Genomic DNA, 19,129 nt, shown 5'->3' with positions numbered 1-19,129 from the left:
GGCTGTTTGAATAGAGAGAAGGGGATGAATCAAAGAGATATTATTGAAAAACAAATGACAAAATTTGGCAACTAATTGAATATATATTAGATAAGTAAGAATGAGGAATTAAGAATGGCATTGAGGTTACATCTAGGGTACCCTCAATAAATATAGGGAAGTTTGAAAGACAGGGGGGCTAATTGACTTCTAATCCTAACATCACAAAGCTGCCTGCCATGAAATTCAGAGGATCAAAGCTGGAAGGGACCTCAGAATCCAAGCCCCAGATTTTACATTTGAGGAAATTCAAATTTGTGTAGGTTGACTTTCCAAGGAGCACACAAAAATTAAGTAGCAGAACCAAGACTTGAACCCAGTTCCTTTAATTCTAGAACAGGAGTGGGGAAACTGTGACCTTCAGGCCACATTTGGCCTTCTAGGTCCTTGAGTATGGCCTTTTAACTGAGTCCAAGTTTTACAGAACAAATCCTTTTATTAAGGGGATTTGTTATGTGAAATTTGGATTCAGTCAAAGGACTGCACTTGAGGACCTGGAGGGCCACATGTTTCTCAAGCTGAAAGATTCCCCAAGGGTGTTCTCGCACCCTTGCTCTTTCTACTATACCACAGTGTATTCTTTATTCAGTTTTACTCTGAAGGCAAATGGAGATTTGTTGGGAGAGATTCCAGAGGAGGTTAGAGTTGATCAATGTTCATTGTGGGTTAAGAATACACTCTGTCCTCAGTGTCTGCTCCTCAACCTACTTCCAGACTGAGAGCTTTTAGTTACCCAGCTGAGAGACCGCTAGGCTATCCCTCCAACCCCCCAGGCTCGTGCCTCACACTGCCTCCTCGTGTTTTCCTTTACAATTCCAGGGACATAGTATGATCATTAGGTGTTCAGTTTCCCAACAACTTTCTAGGGAAAATCAAGGGAAGTGGGCCATGGTTGCCATGAGTAGGTCTTTCCCAGTCTCTCCAACTACTATGCTTTCCCCTCTGAGATCATCTTCAATCTACTCTGTATACATAAATACCAAATTATTTACATGTTTCCCCCATTAGAATGTAAGCTTCTTGAGATCAGAGATTGTTTTTGCCTCTTTTTTTGTATCCCCAGGAACGTCCAGCCTATAGTAAGTGCTTAATAAATGTTTGTCAGTCTATCAAGTACCATTTATTAATGTACCAGGCACTGTGCTAAGTACGAGGGATGCAAAGCAAGGCAAAAATCAGTCTCTGCTCTCAAGTTGCTCACAGTTTAATGGTGGAAACAACATGCAAACAATTATGTACAAAAAGGATAAACTGGAGGTGGGGTTAGTCTCAGTGAGAAGGCACTAAAATTAAACAGGACTGGGAAAGGCTTCTTGCTAAGGCAGAACTTTAGCTGAGACTTGAAGATAGCCAGGAGGCAGAGATGAGGAGGGAGAGAATTACAAGCGTGAGGAATAGCCAGTGAAAATATTTTTGAGTCAGGAGATGGAATGTCAGAGTATCTAGGGGTCAAAGTGGATAGAATTCCAGGCCTGGAGTCAGGAATACCTAAGCTCAAATCCAGCCTCAGACACTTATCAGATGAGTTAACCCTAGGCAAGTCACTTACCATATTTGCCTTAATTTTCCCAACTGTAAAATGGGGATAACAATAGCACCTACCTCCCAAGGTTGTTGAGAGGATCAAATAAGATATTTGTAAAGCACTTCAGCATGATGGCAGGATCATAGCAGTTTGTTTCCCTTCTTCTCATTTGAGGAATAGCCAGGAGGTCAATGTCACTGGATTGTAAGAGTACAAGGAGGGTAGACTTAGAAGACTGTTGACTGCATTTGATCAGGACCTAAAATATCAAGGACACCAATTAATCTCACATAAATTTCTTAAGGATCAAGCACATTATTGAATTTCTACTAAGTCAATTATACTCAGATTTATTTTTTTATCATATGTATCAAAAATTGCCTTCTCATCAAATTCACTTCAATTCTGTTCAATTTTTTTGTCCATTCAAAAAGCTCCCTAAAAGAATTTATTCCAAATACTCTCCACTTGTAAGATACTGGAAAGAGCACTGACTGTGCAAACACAGAACCTGGTTCCAAACCCTGACTCTGCCACTTAAGTAGTTCTATAGCCAGATGTGTGGGTTTAAATTCTACCATTTACTACTTGTGTGGCCTTGGGAAAATCTCTTAATCTCCCTGAGCCTCAGTTTCCTCATCTGAAAGACGAGAGGTTGAACTAGAAGATATCTGAGATCCCTTTAGATCTATATCTATGACCTATAGACAATGATCCTGTTATATAATGAAGGAGTTTGCTTAGATGCCCTCTCATTTCCCTTTCAGTTCCAGATGTGTGATCACATGATAATTTCCTCATCTGAAAAATTAAGGGAAGAAACTAAATGATTATCCAAGGTATGTGTGAATCTATGATCCTATGAACTCTTAATTCAAGAGTCTCAGAGTCTGTTAACAATTACAGGTATAATCAGTACCTCTCTCAATGAATCTAGGAGTTTTAGAGAGCAAAGTGATCCCTTCATATAAATCCAGTGCCTTTGCTAAAAAGAGTAAAATGTTTTATTTTGAAAACTAAAATTTATTTCAAATAAAATTTCATTTCCATGCCTTTGTATTTGAGACTGTTTTAATATTTTAGAAATTCATGTTAGAATACAAAAAGCATTTGTTCATGGTGGTGGTCTATAGCTTATCTATATTCTAGTTCTCCCTCTTTATCTGGATTATCCTCTTTACATATGCAATTTATTTCCAAGGGACTCCTGCAGTTTTTGGTTCCAGGCTGCAGACCACATCCTAGGTGGGAGAATATGAGAAACAACAGGAGGGAGACCTAGTGGGCCAAGCTGCTTTTATCCTCAGTGAATCAGAATTTCCCCTCATTTTCCCCTGCTGAGATAACAATACTGACACTCTGACAAAGCTTGAAAGCAGAGGTCAAAAACATTGCATTTTATAGATGACTGAATTTTTCTTCCAATATTCTAGCCCCCTTAACCCTGAATGGCAGAATGTTGTCCTTCATTGACAGTTTACTATTGAATAATTTAAATATAACACGAATCACAGACAAAATGGCAGGTTTCCTAGTAACTGAAGGTGACTAAACTTTGGCTTTGCCTAGGAAAAGTTTGCACGCATCATTTCCTATAACAATAAAATGGTCCATGTGCATGCAAGGTTATATTATAGTCTCCCTGAGGTCTGAACTGCGGTCTGTCTTCCCATTCCTAGAAGTCAAAAGTCAGTGACGTATGTAGATTTTATGTATAAGGTGATGTATAAAGACTCCTGAGACTTGACCCATTTCTCCAAGGTTCCTCAATAAACATTTATTAAACACTTACTACATACTAGGCACTATGCTAAGCACTTGGGGATACAAAGAAAGGTAAAAGACAATCTATACCCTTGAGAAGCTCACAATCTAATGCAGGAAATAACATGAAAATAACTGTAAAACAGGCTACGTACAGGATAAATTGGAAAGGACATGTGATCTCAAAACAGAATTCTTGATATCTTTGATAAGAACAGGCACTGGGCCTGTGATTTCATTAGTTGAGGGAACTCGCAGGTGAGGAAGCTCCTTTTCCCTTTACCATTTCAGGTCAGCACCTTTTTCTGATATTTTTCTCTAGAACATTTAGAAGTTAAATGACTTACCCAGGGTCAAACTGCCAGTGTATGTCAGAAGCGAGACTTAAACTCAGATCTTTCTGGTTTCAAAGTTATCTATCCACTAAGGTATGCCAAGATAGGACAATAAAATACCAGTTGGTGGTCCATCATGCCTGTTATTCTTTTGACCATAGCATAGATGGTTTTGGTTGAACCTCCTTCGCCACTAATAACTATTTTAGTTCTAAAACCCCTGCTGATAAATGAGTGATTTATAAGGGTGGAAGGATTAAACTGTTCTTTGCACATCACTGCCACTGACAAGGTGGATGGGTAAATATAGGGTCACTGTATTTGTGTGTACCTAACTTTGTGTGGGAATGGGGAGGGACTTGTAGAAATTATGGGTAAATAAAAGGTTATTTGGACAACTGAATTTTTTTTTTACCAAAACTATTTCTAAGCCTGGTACAGCAATTATATGTGCCTTTGGATCCTACTAACTTATCTCACTGATGACGCTCTCATGCCATCTTCAAATGAGTTCAGTGCCTGGCTCATAGTCTTTCCTCCCCAGTTTCTGCCCTCACAGAAGGAGGCTTTAATATGCACATGAATACTCTCTCAAATACTCAGACCTCCTCATTCTTCTACTTACTCATGTCTCATGACCTACTCCTCCATCCCACTCCCATACACTTTCCTAAGCAATTCATTATCCCACTCACCAAAACAGCTTTTTCACTTTTCAGATGACCACACAGTTCCTCCTGCTCCCATCCACTCAGCTAAGAACCTTAACCCATATTTCAATGAAACAACATTGAGGCCATTCATTGATGTTTTCTCCCCTATTCCTCATTTCACATCACTCCACTGCCTTCTGCCACCTGTTTACGAAAAGGTTTTTCCTTTACATGCATAAACGATCCATCCATTGGGATGTATGGGGTGTTCAAGGAGAACTAGCACCTCTGGTGTGAGAACTGCTCATCCACCTTTGGTGTCTCCCTGGTGATCAATTCTCACCTGTGGCCCCAAGAAGCTATAGTATGCACACTATGCTGTATACTGTGTACCCCAGTAAACCATTTCACCATATGGGCTACACCAAGTTGAGGGTAACCAACAGGCCTCAAATCTGTTAGTAAGTTAGGGGAGCATCTACCCCAAGCATGTAAAGACTTTTCCTGGCAGAACAGGCAGATGAGAACAATTTGTTCCAATGGCCACGAAAGTGGTTGAAGCAGGCACTGTGGAGCACTTAGAGTTTAGTCAGATATTGAAGATGCCAAGGTCATCCACAGCATCCTGGGCCACTGCCAGCCATCTTGACCTTTGTCTTGCCACTGCATTTCCATAACTCTAGAAGACAGTGAGGCTGACAACTTCGTGCAACTCTGCCTTACTTAAATCCAATGTGATGTCATTGGCCCTCTTTAAAAACAAAGGACAAACAACAATCCATCCATCTCATCTTCTCCAGAAGATTGCCCTTCTACCATCCCCCACTTTCTTACTAATCTTCAATTGCTCCCTGCCTACTGGCTGCTTTCTTACCAACTACAAATATGACTGTCTCCCACACAGCAACACAAAAACTTCAATTGATCTGTCCGTCTATCATTCTATAATATACTTCATTTCTTTTATGGCTAAACTTGACAGGATCATCCACAGTAGGTTCCTCTACTTCCTTTCTTCTCACTCTCTTTTTAATTCTCTGCAGTCTGGCTTCTGACCCCCTCATTCAACTGAAACTGCTTTCTCCAAAATTACTAATGGCATCTTAATTGCCATTTAAATGGTAATGGCCTTTAAAAAAAAACAACTCATCTTTCTTGACTTATCTGAAGCCTTTGATACTGCCAATTTCTCTCTTTTCCTTGATACTCTCTTCTCTAGGTTTTTGTGACACTGACTCAGTTCTCCTTCTGCCTAACTAATCATTCTCTGTCTCCTTTGCTGGATCTTCATCTATTTCATTACCGCTAATAGTTAGGGGTCCCCAAGGCTCTATTCTGGGCCCTTGTTTCTTCTCCCTTTATTTCATTCAGTGATCTCATCAGTTCCCATCTCTAGGCAGATGACTCTCAGATCTGCTTATTTGGCCCTAACCTCTCTCCTGACCTTCAGTCTTACATCTCTAACTACCTAAGGCATCTTGAATTGAATGAACAAAGACATCTTAAACTCAACATGTCCCAAACTTGGATCATTATATTTCATTGTAGAGGCTACCACCATCTTCCTAGTCATTCAGACTCACAATTTGTCTCATTGTCTATTTCTCACTCTCTCTCACTCCCCATATCCAGTCAGTGGTCAAGTACTGTCATTTTAATCTTCATAACGTCTCTCCTATATGCCCCTTTGACTCTTCTCTGACACTGCCAACACTGACAAGAGGATTGGCTTTGGTCTAGCTGTTCTATGAGCAGATATTTACCAGGAATGGTTTGAATAATGAACTGCTGAGTTAAAATGTAAACATATCTTATTAGCAGTCCTCAAAAGTTCCTTTCGTTCTGATAAAGCTTAACAACCAATATCCCAGTAAATTAAAATAGTAATTATAGTAAAATTTCTGAATCTTGTTTAAAATTCTTTTTTTTACAAATGTGCCCTTGTACGTATCTTGCATTTAAGTATCCCTTTGTGTACAGGAATAAATTGCCTATCCCATACCTGATTCATATTAAGTACTTTTTTATTCCCCTTTTTTGAGAAAGGTTTTAAACATCAGACAAAATCAGACCTCATGAACCAAAGCATTTGAGAAAAGGGAGCTTCTTCTCCTTTCTCCCCTAGAGGTAGACTCCCTCAGGCCGGAACCTAGTCTCTTTCACATACCTGGTACAAAACAGAGAGGGGCAAATGCCCTAGGCAGTTGGGTCCATAACCACTTCCTTTAAGTCCAATTCTCATTTATTCACGTTTCCTGGATCTTTGTAAATAACAGTCTCTGTGTATAGTCTCTCTCTTTTCTCTGTATCTTAAGCACTTGGCACAGTGCCTGGCACACAGTAGTTAATAAGTGTTGTTTGATTAATCTCAGCCTTGTTTCTACCTACCTCTAAATTTTAAAGGTCTAGTCCAAGAGTATAGCCTAGGTGCTCTGAAATTGGCCCTGACATCCTTATTGTGGTATCAATGGGCCGACAGTACCCAGAAGGATTACTACAAGGCCCCATCAAACCCAGATAAAAGGCTTAGATGCAGTGTGTCAGTAGGGATGATGAGAAGACATTTTAGGGCTAGAACAGAGGCCTCAAACTTCAAACTTGCTAACAGAGATTTAGCCGGAACCAAGCTCCTCCTAGACCTGTTATCTTCAATGACATTTTCCCATAAGTTGTAGCAAACTGTTTCTTTCCCAGAAACAGTTACGGCAACGGTGTAGTAGGAGTACATTGGCTACCTCTATAGATTTAATTGCCAAACACTAGAACCTAGAACATTTGCTTTTATCAAACCCAATGTCTCTTTTCCTTAGGACAAGAATGAGAAACCTCTCTCTGACCAAGTTTTTGATTGTTAAAACAAAGGCTCTATGAGCTTTGACCATATCATTGAATTGCTTAGGAACTTTAATGTCTTTTTTGGAATTTCTTTTTACTCTGAATTTAACAAACACCAAATAAAAAGAGCATTTCCTTATACAAAGTAGGACAAAAAAAGATGATTTTAAATAAAACCATGAAAGTTTATTACCCTTGTTTTTCCTTTTAAGTATATAATAAATTCAACATGTAACTTTCAAATCTGTTCTGCTTATCTGTTTCCTTCTGACTTCCTTCTGTTTTCTTCTGTACACTTTTAAAAAAATGCTTCAGTGACTATCTTTTTTTTTCTTTTCCTTTCCTTTTTTTTTTTTCACAGTTTTTCTTTTCTTCTTTTGACAACTCTGTCACTGGTCATTTCTTTTGACCACCACCTCCCTCAATCTGCCCTTCCTTCTATCAGCCCCTTCCCTTTTCTTTCCCTTTTCCCTCCTACTGCCTCTACGGCAACTTAGATTTCTAAGTTATTCCCTTCTTGAGTGAAATCCCATGAGAGTAAAGTTCAAACAATGCTCATCTCCCTCCCTTCTTTCCCTCTACTGTAATATGTCTTTTTGCCTCTTCATGTGATATAATTTACCCTTTTCTGCCTCCTCCTTTCCTCTTCTCTCATTACAATCTCTTTTTACCACTTAATTAGGGTTTTTATCATCACATCAAAGTCAGCTTAAACCCACCCCCTATGTCTACGTATATCCCTTCTAAATGTCATAATAAAGATACGGTTCTCAAGAGTTATAAGTATCATCTTCCCATGTAGGGATGTAAACAGTGTGCCCTTATTGAATAATATGTTTTGTTTTGTGTTGTTTTGTTTTTCCCTTTCTTGTTTACCTTTTAGTGCCCCTCTTGAGTCTTGTATTTGAAGATCAAATTTTCCATTGAACTCTGGTCTTTTCATCAGGAAAGTCTGGAAGTACCCTATTTCATTGAATGTCCATCCCCTCCCCTGAAAAATTATGCTCAATTTCCCTGGGTAATTGATCCTTGGTTATAATCCAAGCTCCTTTGCCTTACAGAATATAATATTCCAAGACCTCCAGTCTTTTAATGTAGAAGCTGCAAGGTCCTGTGTAATCCTGACTGTGGTTCCATGATATTTGAATTGTTTCTTTCTGGTTGCTTGCAGTATTTTCTCCTTGACCTGACAATTCTGGAATTTGGCTACAATATTCCTTGGCATTTTCAATTTGGGATCTCTTTCAGGGAGTGATCAATGGATTCTTTAGATGACTATTTTACCTTCTGGTTCTAAGACCTCAGGGCAGTTTTCTTTGATACTTCCTTGCAAGATGCTATCTAGGCTCTTTTTTTGATCATGGGTTTAAGGTATACCAATAATTCTTAAATTATCTCTCCTGGATCTATTTTCCAGGTCAGTTGTTTTTCCAATGAGGTATTTTACATTTTCTTCTATTTTTTCATTCTTTTGATTTTGTTTTACTTATTCTGGATGTGTCATAGAGTCATTAGCTTCCACTTGTCCAATTCCAATTTTTAACACATTGTTTTCTTCAGTTAGCTTTTGCACCTCCTTTTCCATTTGGCCAATTCTACTTTTTAAGGAGTTATTTTCTCCAGTGTATTTTCCCCCCCCATTTTGTCAATTGTATTTTTAAAGGAATTGTTTGATTTTTTTCTTCTACCTCTCTTATTTCACTTTTAAAATCCTTCTTGAGCTCTTCCAAGAAGGCTTTTTGGGCTTAAGATTAGTTCATATTTGAGGTTTCCAATGGCAGCATATTGACAATGTTGTCCTCTCCTGAATTTGTGTTTTGATCCTCCCTGTCACCAAGATACTTCTCTATGGTCATTGTTTTTCTTTGTTGCTTCTTGCTCCTGTTATATGCCTTTATTCTGGCTTTTAAATTTGATCTCTGCTTCTGGGGCACAGGGGGCACTGTCACAGGCTTCTTGTGCTGGGGGGTAGGGGCCTGGTTATGGGTTTTGTGTGTTGGGGCCTCAGGTGTTGGCAGCTGGAGGCTGGAGGCATCTGTGCTAGAGCTGCTGGTGGTGACTAGTGTGTGCCTGGTGTTGGTGCTTGCCTGTTTCATCACCCTGGGGCTCAGGATCTCCCACTGGTTTGCTGAGGTGTGGCTTGCAGCTGGCTTACTAGGATGCCTCCTGTTCTGTACTGGTCCCCTTCAGCCACAGCAAGAGAGACCTCTCCCATTAATCCCCCTAGCCTCCCAAACTAAAAGTCTGCTGTACCTTGTCTTTCTGTTGGCTCTACTATTCCAGGATTTTTCCTGGGGCAATATTCTTTGGGTTTTTCAAGGTCAATAAGAGAGAGTGAGAGCAACTTACTGCTTACTCTGCCATCTTGGCTCCTGAAAGTCAAAATAGGTGACTTTCAAACATTCTGGCTGTGGTCTGATAGCTCCAGGAGCAGCCACTGCTACTGCCAATTCAGTCACTCCTACAGCCTACTCCTGATTTGCTGGGGCCAGGGCTGTTTTGGCTTCTCTCTCACCCAGTTCTGACAGACCCCCTCCTGCTGACCTTCTAAGTTGTCTCTGGCATCTATGGGCTGAGAAATCTGGAAACAACCACTGCTGCCAGTGATTCAGTCCCCCAAGGCCTGCCCTGGGTTCACTGGGGCCAGGTCTGTGCTCACAGAAATGTGCTCCTCTCTCAGCCCTGTGCAACAGACCCTTCCTGTCAATCTTTCAGGTTGTCTTGGGCTGGAAATCTGCCCCACTCTGTCTCTTTGTGGGTTCTGCCACCCTAGAATTTGTTCAGTGTCACTTTTTAAAAGTATTTGAAGGGGTTTGAGGGAGCACTCAGGTGAGTCCCTGCTTTCACTCTGTCATCTTGGCTCTGCCTTCTATACTGGCCAATTCTTATAGCAAAATAATATTCTTAATTTATGGGCAACACCATAGTTTCCAGTTCTTTGCTATGCCAAAAAGACCTACTCCAAATATTTTTGTACAAATGGATCTTTTTTTTAATTGTCTGGGGTATAGGCCTAATAGTGGTATTTCCAGATCAATGGATATTGAACAGTTTAGTAATTTGTTTGGCATAGTTCCAAATTCCTTTACAGAATGTCAATGATTTCACGGGTCTATCAACAGCCTGGTTTTCCCAAAGCCCCTCCAACAACTGTCATTTTCTACTTTTGTCATCTTTGACAAACTAATGAGTATGAAATAGAGCTTAAGCTTTGCTTTAATTTGCATTTTTCTAATTATTACTTATTGGGAGCATTTTTTAATATGGCTATTGATAGCTTGGATTTCTTCTTTTTAGAATGATCTGTTCATATCCATTTATCTAGTGGGAAATCACTTTTGCACAACCTTAAATATTTCCACATTGCACACACAATTAAATCCAAACTCCTTAACCTATCATTCAAAATATTTCTATACCTCCTTTTCCAACTTTATCTCTCACTCTGCTCTTACACAAATCCTCTATTCTAGCCAATCAAATCTATCATTTACCAGAATAAATCATTTGCATTCTCAGATATGAATCTTTGCTCATACCTTTCCCCCTACCTAGAATACCTTCCTCCCTCTATGCATATTTTAATCCTACTCATCCTTCAAAGCACAATTTGAATCTCAAAAAATAATGAGGACTTCCATTTTTAATGGACTTGTGATTTCATTAGTATGAGACACTCCTATTAAGGAAATTTGCTTTACCAAATAGATTAGCTCCTACTATTCAATTTACAGACTTAGAGAGTACCCTGGGACATTAAGAGGTTCAGTGTCATGCTCAAGGTCACAGATCTAATATATGGCAGAATTAAGACTTGGCCCTGAGACCAGCTCTTTATACACTAGGCTAGGCTATTTTGCCAACAATGATTTGGTAAACTAGAAACGTTTTCAACTGGGAGCTATTGTAACTGAAGAAAGGTTTGATCAGAGCAGCTAAAGTAATACATTCTAGCTATTTGCTGGCTTCCTGTAAACGACATTCCATCTTCTGTCTCTGTGCCTTTGCAAAGGTACCTTCATGTAACTTCATTCTCACTTCTGCCTCACAGAATCCCTAACACTCACCTCCACTGTTCACCTTCAAGAGGATTTTCATGATTCCTTAAATGATGAATGCCTCTAATAACAAAACAAAACAAAATATCTCTGTGTACTTATCTTGTTTATATCCTCATCTTTACTATCATCTCTGTATATATGCCATACTATCATCTATCTCATCACTTTTTTTTTTGCAATTGGGGTTAAGTGACTTGCTCAGGGTCACACAGCTAGTAAGTGTCAAGTGTTTGGTCTGAGGCCAGATTTAAAATCAGGTCCTCCTGACTTCAGGGCCAGTGCTCTATCCACTGTGCCATCTAGCTGCCTCCTTTCTCATCACTTTTGAACACATTATATCTCCCCAGTAGAATATAAAATTCTTAAAAGGCTATGTCATAAGCAGGATGATTTCAGAAAAACCTGGAAAGACTTACATGAACAGATGCATAGTGAAGTAAACAGAACCAGGAGAACATTGTACACAGTAACAGCAATATTGTTCAATGAAGAACTGTGAATGACTTAGCTACTCTAGCAATATAATGATCCAAGGCAATCCCAAAGGACTAATGATGAAGTGTATTATCTGCCTCCAAATGAAAAAAAAAACCTGATATTGCTTGAATATAGACTGAAGTCTTTTACTTTCTTTCTTTAATTTTTTTTCTTTTATTCAAGTCTTCTTGTACAAAATATACAAATTGCACATACATAACCTATATCTGATTGCTTACTGGCAGAAGGGAGGGAGAGGAAGAGAGGGGGAGGAAGGGAGGAATAGAATTTGGAACTCAAAACTTTAAATAAAAATGTCTAAAACTTGGGGGAAAAAAGGCTATGTCATATTTGTATTTGTATCCCCAGCGCCTCTCACATACTAGGCTAGTGCTTAAATGCTAGTGATTTGGGTTTAAAGGCATAGTCAACTGGCTTTCACTGAATGGCCAATAATAGGTCCCAGCCCAAGCCTCACTCACTCATTGTTTGGGTTTTGATGGCTCAGAGTGAGTGCAAATTGAAATTGTTTCTGTTCTGGCCAGAAACTCTAAGGGTTTTCCCCTCTAAGACTTATTCTTTTGTGAAGGCAAATTAAGCCATGTTTTGCTTCAATCTTTACCCAGCCTTAAATTATTAAATGGGTGTTACCTCAAATAAACTTGAGACCTGGGAAAGACCTTAGCTTAAAAAGGCCAAAGTCTCCCACTGCATCCTGGGCTATCAACAGTCATCTTGACTATAACTTGCCACTGCACTCTGATAACTCTGGAGGAGAGAGTGAGGCTGATGACTTTTGCACAGCTCTGCCTCACTTAAATCCTATTCACTTGCATCACCCTCCTGATGTCATTAGTCCTCTTCGAGAACGAAGGATGAAAAACAGCACCAACAAATATTAGTTGTTTTATTGATCAGGAAATTTAGATTTAGTGTTATAACAATCAAATTAGTAAGGAGATACTTTATAGAATTAGATGAAAATAATAATAAAATTCATTTGGAAGAGCAAAAGACTTAGAATTTCAATGGAAATAATGAGGAAAAAGCATGAATGAAGAGGCCATAGCAAATGCATTATAAAGCAGTACTCATAACAACTATTTGGTACTGGTTTAAAAACTGAAACATAGACTGTGATAACAGCAGTATTTCTAAAGGCTCTGCTTTGTAAGCTGAGCTAGTTTTTCCTAAGGCCTCACCCCACATACACTGAGCTAGTTTCTTTTTCTTTAAGAGGTACTGAAACGCTTCTTGAAACTTGCTTGGACCTATAGAGGTCTCATTTTGTTCCAATATAGGACTTAAACTACCAATGCACCAAGTTGAGTCAGGTGCAGATCACCAAAAAAGACCAGATAAGCAAGAACCAGAAGCAACTAAAAACAGTAGCCCAGCTTTTTACAAACACAGGAACATAAAGTACTAAAGGAAGATTTTTTTTCTAATTAAAGAACTGATGGGAACACTGGAAAGCAGTTTAGGAAAAATTAGGTTTAGACCAACACCTTATGCCATAAATGAGAATAAATTCAGAATGGATACACAACTGGATATAAAAGGTCATATCCTAAATAAAATTAGAAGAGAATAACATTAGGTACCTTTTACAACTTTGGCTTTGGGGGTGAGGTGGCATTCTTAATTCAACAAGGGATAAAGGAGATGAAAAAAGATAAAACTGATCATTTTGATTACATAAGATTAAAAAGATTTTGCAAATAAAATAAATATTTACATTTTAAAATTTAAATAAATGAAAAAATAAAACATAATTTATGCAAATAAAATCAATCAAGACAGAATTAGAAGAGAACATTCATTACATGTCAGACACTGTACTATGCACTGGGGATAAAAAAAAAAAAAGGCCAAAACAGCCCCTTACACTCAAAGAGCTTACATTCTAATGGGAGATACAACATGTAAATAACTAGGGATGTTCAAGATGTATACAGAAAACAAGGAAGATAATCTGAGAGGTGAAGACACTAACATCAAGAATTAGAAAGGCTTCCTGAAAAAGGAACGATTTGAGTTAAGTTATGAAGGAAACCACGTCCTGGTGTGGGAGACAATCAGTGCAAAATCATGGAGATGAGAGACGAAATGTCATGTTTGAGGAACAGCAAGGAAGCCAACACAATGTGTATGGAGGGGAGTAAAGTGCAAAAAGTCTGGAAAGGTAGAAAGGAGGCAGGTTATGAAGAGCTTTAAATGCCAAACAAACGAATTTATATTTGGAGCTCACTGAGCACAGCAGGTAACATGGTCAGATCTCTTTTTCAGAAAATCACTTTGGCAACTGATTAGAGGGTTAAAGTGTGAGGAGAGATGAGTCAGGGAAGCTAGGCTATTTCAATAGCCCAGATAAGAGGCAATGACGACTGAACTAGGGCGGTGGCTCTGTAAGTGGCAGTCTGAAAGCAGAGACAAAAAGATTTAGCAACTGATTAGGGATGAGAATGAGTCAAGAGTGAGGCCTTGGGTGACTCTCCAGCTCTTTCCAAACCATATCATGCCTTTTACTTTCTGGCTATCATGCTCATCTCCCTCACACCAGGACCTAGGACTCTACCCCTGGATCCTGGCTCTGATAAATGAGGGTTTGGAGAATGGGAAAGAATTATCTCTTGTGCTTGAAAAAGGAAAAAACCCAATCTTCCTGGATCATAGAGTATATGGAAATAAGGTGTAAGAAAACAGGAAAGGTAGGAAAGACCCAGCTTATGAAGGGTTTTAAAAAACAAACTCAAGACTTGGACCAATTCATGAGGGGTGAGAGAGAATGATGAGTCTATGAGCTAAACTGCAAGCCAGGGTGACTGGAAAGATAGTGATACCGTGGGATGGGAAACTGCAGCCTGGAGGAACATATGGCCCTCTAGGTCCTCAAGTGCGACCCTTTAAATGAATCCAAACTTCACAATACAAACCCCCTTATTAAATGGATTTGTTCTGTAAATTTGTAAGTCAAAAGTCTGCACCCAAGGCCCCAGGAGGACATATGGGGCCTCAAGACCACAGGTTCCCCACTCCTGCCCTGGATGGTAATAGGGAAGTTAGGAAGAAAGTAGAATTGAAGGATTTGAAATCAAAGAGATGAATTTGTATTTTATCCTAGAGTCACTAAAACTTTTTGAGCAGAGGCAAGTGTGGGAGAAAAATTCCATACTCCACATTTTAGCCAAAATCTGTCAGAAACAATTGAGTGATATACAAGCATTTCTGTCTGGAGAGATCAAGGTCCCCTCCAATAATCAGAATAGCCTCTCTCTCTCTCTCTCTTCCTCTCTCCCCTCTCTTTCTTCTTTCTCTCTCAGCAATGTCTAATTTACATCTTATAATAACCCTGAAACAAAAGATAAAATTCCACAACAAAGTAAAACAAAGACATAGCTTAAGTTAAGAGTTTTTGATCTGCCAAACAGAACAATAGAAATGTTAAAGCCAGCACATCTAAGGATATGAACAGGCAGTTCTCAAAAGAAGACATACAAGATATCAATAAGTATATGGGGGAAAAAAACTCTCCAAGTCACTAATAATTAGGGAAATGTTAATTAAAGCAATTCTGAAGTTCCTTCAGATTGGCAAAGATATCAAAGGGGAACATGGTGGAGAGGCTTTGGGAAGACAGGAACATTAGTTATATTATTGGTGTAGCTGTCAATAAATCTAACCATTCTGGAAAGCAATTAAGAATTATACGCTAAAAGTTACTAAACAGTGCATGGTCTTCGACACAGCTATACTATTGCTAGGCTTATATCCCAAAGAGATCAAAGAAAGAGGAAAAGGTCCTCCGTATATAAAAATAAAATACCTATAGCAGCTTTGTGTAGTGGCCCAACACTAAAAACTGAGGAGATATCCATCAATTGGAGAATGGCAGAACAAAATGTGGTGTTTGAATGTAGTAGAATACTAGTGTGCTATAAAAATAAGGGGAAAGACTGTTTCAAAGACATCAAAAGACTTATATGGACTGAAACAGAAAGAAGTGAGAAGAACCAGAAGAACTATTTATACTATAATGTCTCTTTCTGCATTTTAAGTTCTTCACCCAAAAAGTCCTGCATGACGTTTCATCTTTATCCTTTTGGAGTCCCAGTTTACTATTGTGTTGATTGGAGTTCTAAACAAATAATATATTCCTCTCTGATTAGAAGATGGGGCCACGTACAAGAATGTCCACTTAATGAGATAGCCCAGATCAGACATCTCTTCATTTCTCACTTGGCTGTACTACTCTGGGACTTCTCTGACTGACTTCACTAAGCCTCAGAAAGCACATTATTAGAATGACTTCATCATCCTGAAAGATCTCATCAGCCATGGTATTCTACCTCATCAATACCTTCTGCCTTTCTGATTGGAGAGTGGGGCCATGAACTCCAAACCTCCATTTAAGGGGAGAGCTCAGTTCAGAACATCCTTCTCACCTGGCTGCTAATGAGATTTTTGTAACTTCTGACTTTTCCACCATGCCATGTAGGTAGCTTCTCTTATCCTACCACCTCTCCCCTACCCACTTTTCATCTTCTTTTTGTGTGTTGTCTTCCTCCATTAGACTGTAAGCTCCTTAAGGGTTCTTTTTTATTATTATTATTTATATCCCCAATGTTTGGCACAATGCCTGACCTAACACAGATGCTCAGTAAATATTTATTGACTATCGTATAAATTGTTCTAGTTCTGCTCACTTCACTCTGCATCAGTTCATAAAGGCCTTCCCAGTTTCATCTATAATTGCCCATTTCACCATTTCTTATGGCACATTAATATTCCATTACCTTTCTATTATCATAACATGTTTAGTCATTTCCCAACAGGGGACACCTCCTTAATTTCCAACTTAGAGCGAATGAAAAAAGCTGCTACAGATATTTTTGTGCATACTTTCCCTCTTTCTTTGATCTCTGAAGTGTAGGCTGAGTAGTGCTATAGCTGGGCCAAAAGGTTTACACAGTTTGGTAACTTTCTATACTAGTCATGAATTGCTTGCAAAAATGCCTTGGGCCAATTCACAGCTCCACTAACAGTACACCAGTGTAGTTTTCCCACAGCCCCTCCTACGTTTGGCATTTTCCTCTTTTGCCATCTTTGCCAATTTGATAGGGGTAAGAAGGAATCTCCAAGAGTTGCTTTAATTTAAATTTCTCTAATTGTTAGTGATTTAGAGCATCTTCCATATGACTATAGACCACTTTGATCTCTTCCTTTGAAAAGTGCCTGTTCATTCTTTGACCATTATGAACTGGAGAATGGCTCCTAGTCTCATAAATTTTGAATCAGTTCTTTATATGTATTGGAAATGAAACATTTATCAAGGAAACTTGTCACAAATATTTCTTCCTACTCATTTGTTTTTCTAATTGTTATTACATAAGAATGAATGAATACAGCATTTGTTAAGCTCTTACCATGTGCAAAGCACTGGAGATATAAACAGAAAAGACAGACAGCCCCTGCTCTCAAGGAGTTCACATTCTAATGGGAGAGAAAATACCTAGAGAAGATTTCAACTAAAGTCAATGAAAAGGGTCTTATGGTCTTTAGGGTATAAAGGCAACTTACTTAATGCCATTTCCACTGAAAAAAAATCATATCAGTTTCTGATATTGAACCATTAACCAGTGCCAAGGACATCGGTAGCAATGTCTTCCACAGATGTGGCTACAGCACCTGTATGAGCAGTTGCAAGGCTGATGATTTTAAGCTCCCAAATGTCTCTCCCTCAGGGTGCCTTGCTGCTTGAGTGAGGCTGACTTGTGTGCCCTGTGAATGGCAATTGATTGGCAGTTAACAAGGATGGCTGGCCCCTTCTCCACAGGAATTACTTCCCCAGTTGAGGGCTTTGAAGGTTGGGCTGGAAGAAGGACCAGTGAGTAGGAGGTATGCCTCTCCTAGAGTTCCTATGATTGTTAAATTGGTGCAAAAAAAAAAAAGTGATCCTCTTTTACCAATTGTTTAATTAGGAACTCTTCACTTATCCATAGATCTGAAAGGTAGCTTCTCCTTCACTCTTTTGATTTTTTTTTTAATGTAACCTTTTCTATCCAGGTTATATATCTATTTGGATCTTATCTTGGTGTATAACATGTGGTATTATTTTACACCTAACATTCTGCCACATTGCTATCTAGTCTTCCAAACAGTTTTTTTTCAAATAGTGAGTCTTTACCCAGTAACTGAGGTCTTCGAAGTCACTAAGCTACTGTGTTTGTTTGCTTCTGTATGTTGTGTACATAATCTGTTCCACTGATTGACCTTTTGTTGTTGTTGTTGTTGCTGTTGTTATACAATTGTTTCAGTCATGTCCAACTCGTCATGACCTCTTTTGGGGTTTTCTTGGCAAAGATACTAGAGCAATTTGCCATTTCCTTCTCCAATTCATTTTTACAGATGAGGAACTAAGGCAAACAGGATTAAGTGACTTGCCCAGGGTCACACAGCTAGGAAGGGTCTGAGGCCAGATTTCAAATCAGGAAGATGAGTCTTCCTGACTTCAAGCTGGGAACTCTATCCAGTTGGCCACCTAGGTGTTGCTTTCTTTTTTTTTTTTTAACAAATACTAAATCATTTTAATGAGTATTGCTTTGTAGTACAGTTTGAAATTTGTTGCTGGTATACATCCTTTCCACTTTCCATTATCACCTTTGAGATTCTTGTCCTTTTGCTCCCTCCATATGAATTTATTATTTTTCCTATATCCACAAAATATTTTTTTGTGAGATTTATAGGTACAGAACTAGAAAACTAAATTAATTTAAGTAAGAAGTATTCTAATTCCTCCACCATAACTAGTGAGGTCAGGGGGTATGAGTAAAAGTGCAAACAGTGCCAGAAAGCCGTGGCCAGGGCAGTTGTATCATCAGAGAGTCAGGTCTCAGTGAATACAAAAAGATATATGGAGAAGGGAGAAGGTTATCAACATTGCTAAGGGTGTGTCTGTCCTCCCTTCCCCTGGCCAACCCTTATCCTTTTCCCCAAGGTTTCGGCAGGAAATTGAGGTCAGTTACCAATATTTCTAGTAACATGTCAAAATGTCAAGAGACAGCCAAGCCGGTAAAGTAGAAGGAGTAAAGCCCAGCTTCACTCACACTCACTATTTCCCCACTACCACCACAGACATAGAAAAGCAACAGACCAAGGTATGATTGGGAAATCAGATCTCCTATGGTTCCTAGTTGAAATGTCTTTGATTCAACAGAGCATAGCTCAGAACATCTGAGCTACACTACTTTGGGATTTCTTTAACAGACTTCCCCACCATATCCCAGGAAGCTGGGAAAACTTCATTATCTTACAAGATTTCATCAGTCGTATGACTCTACCTTATCACCACCTTCTGTTCCTCTGATTAGAAGGTTGAGCCATGAACCCCAAAATCTCGATTTAAGGCACAAGCACAATTCAGAACAACTCATTTCTCTC

The 19,129-nt window shown here is 39.0% G+C and overlaps 1 long non-coding RNA gene across 1 annotated transcript in view; it reads right to left on the bottom strand.

The window, feature by feature from the left end:
• The window catches only part of LOC110217907 (uncharacterized), a 38,020-nt gene that overhangs the window by 12,068 nt on the left and 6,823 nt on the right, over positions 1–19,129 (bottom strand). Inside the window, exon 3 of the long non-coding RNA XR_002327171.2 lies at positions 1,642–1,823. This is a non-coding gene — a long non-coding RNA (uncharacterized LOC110217907). The remainder of the gene's footprint in view (positions 1–1,641; positions 1,824–19,129) is intronic.

The sequence above is a fragment of the Phascolarctos cinereus genome, unplaced genomic scaffold, assembly GCF_003287225.1.
Source record: "Phascolarctos cinereus isolate Bilbo 61053 unplaced genomic scaffold, phaCin_HiC Scaffold_5;HRSCAF=322, whole genome shotgun sequence".
NCBI classification, from domain to species: domain Eukaryota; kingdom Metazoa; phylum Chordata; class Mammalia; order Diprotodontia; family Phascolarctidae; genus Phascolarctos; species Phascolarctos cinereus.
This window is presented reverse-complemented; position numbering and strand designations above follow the sequence as displayed.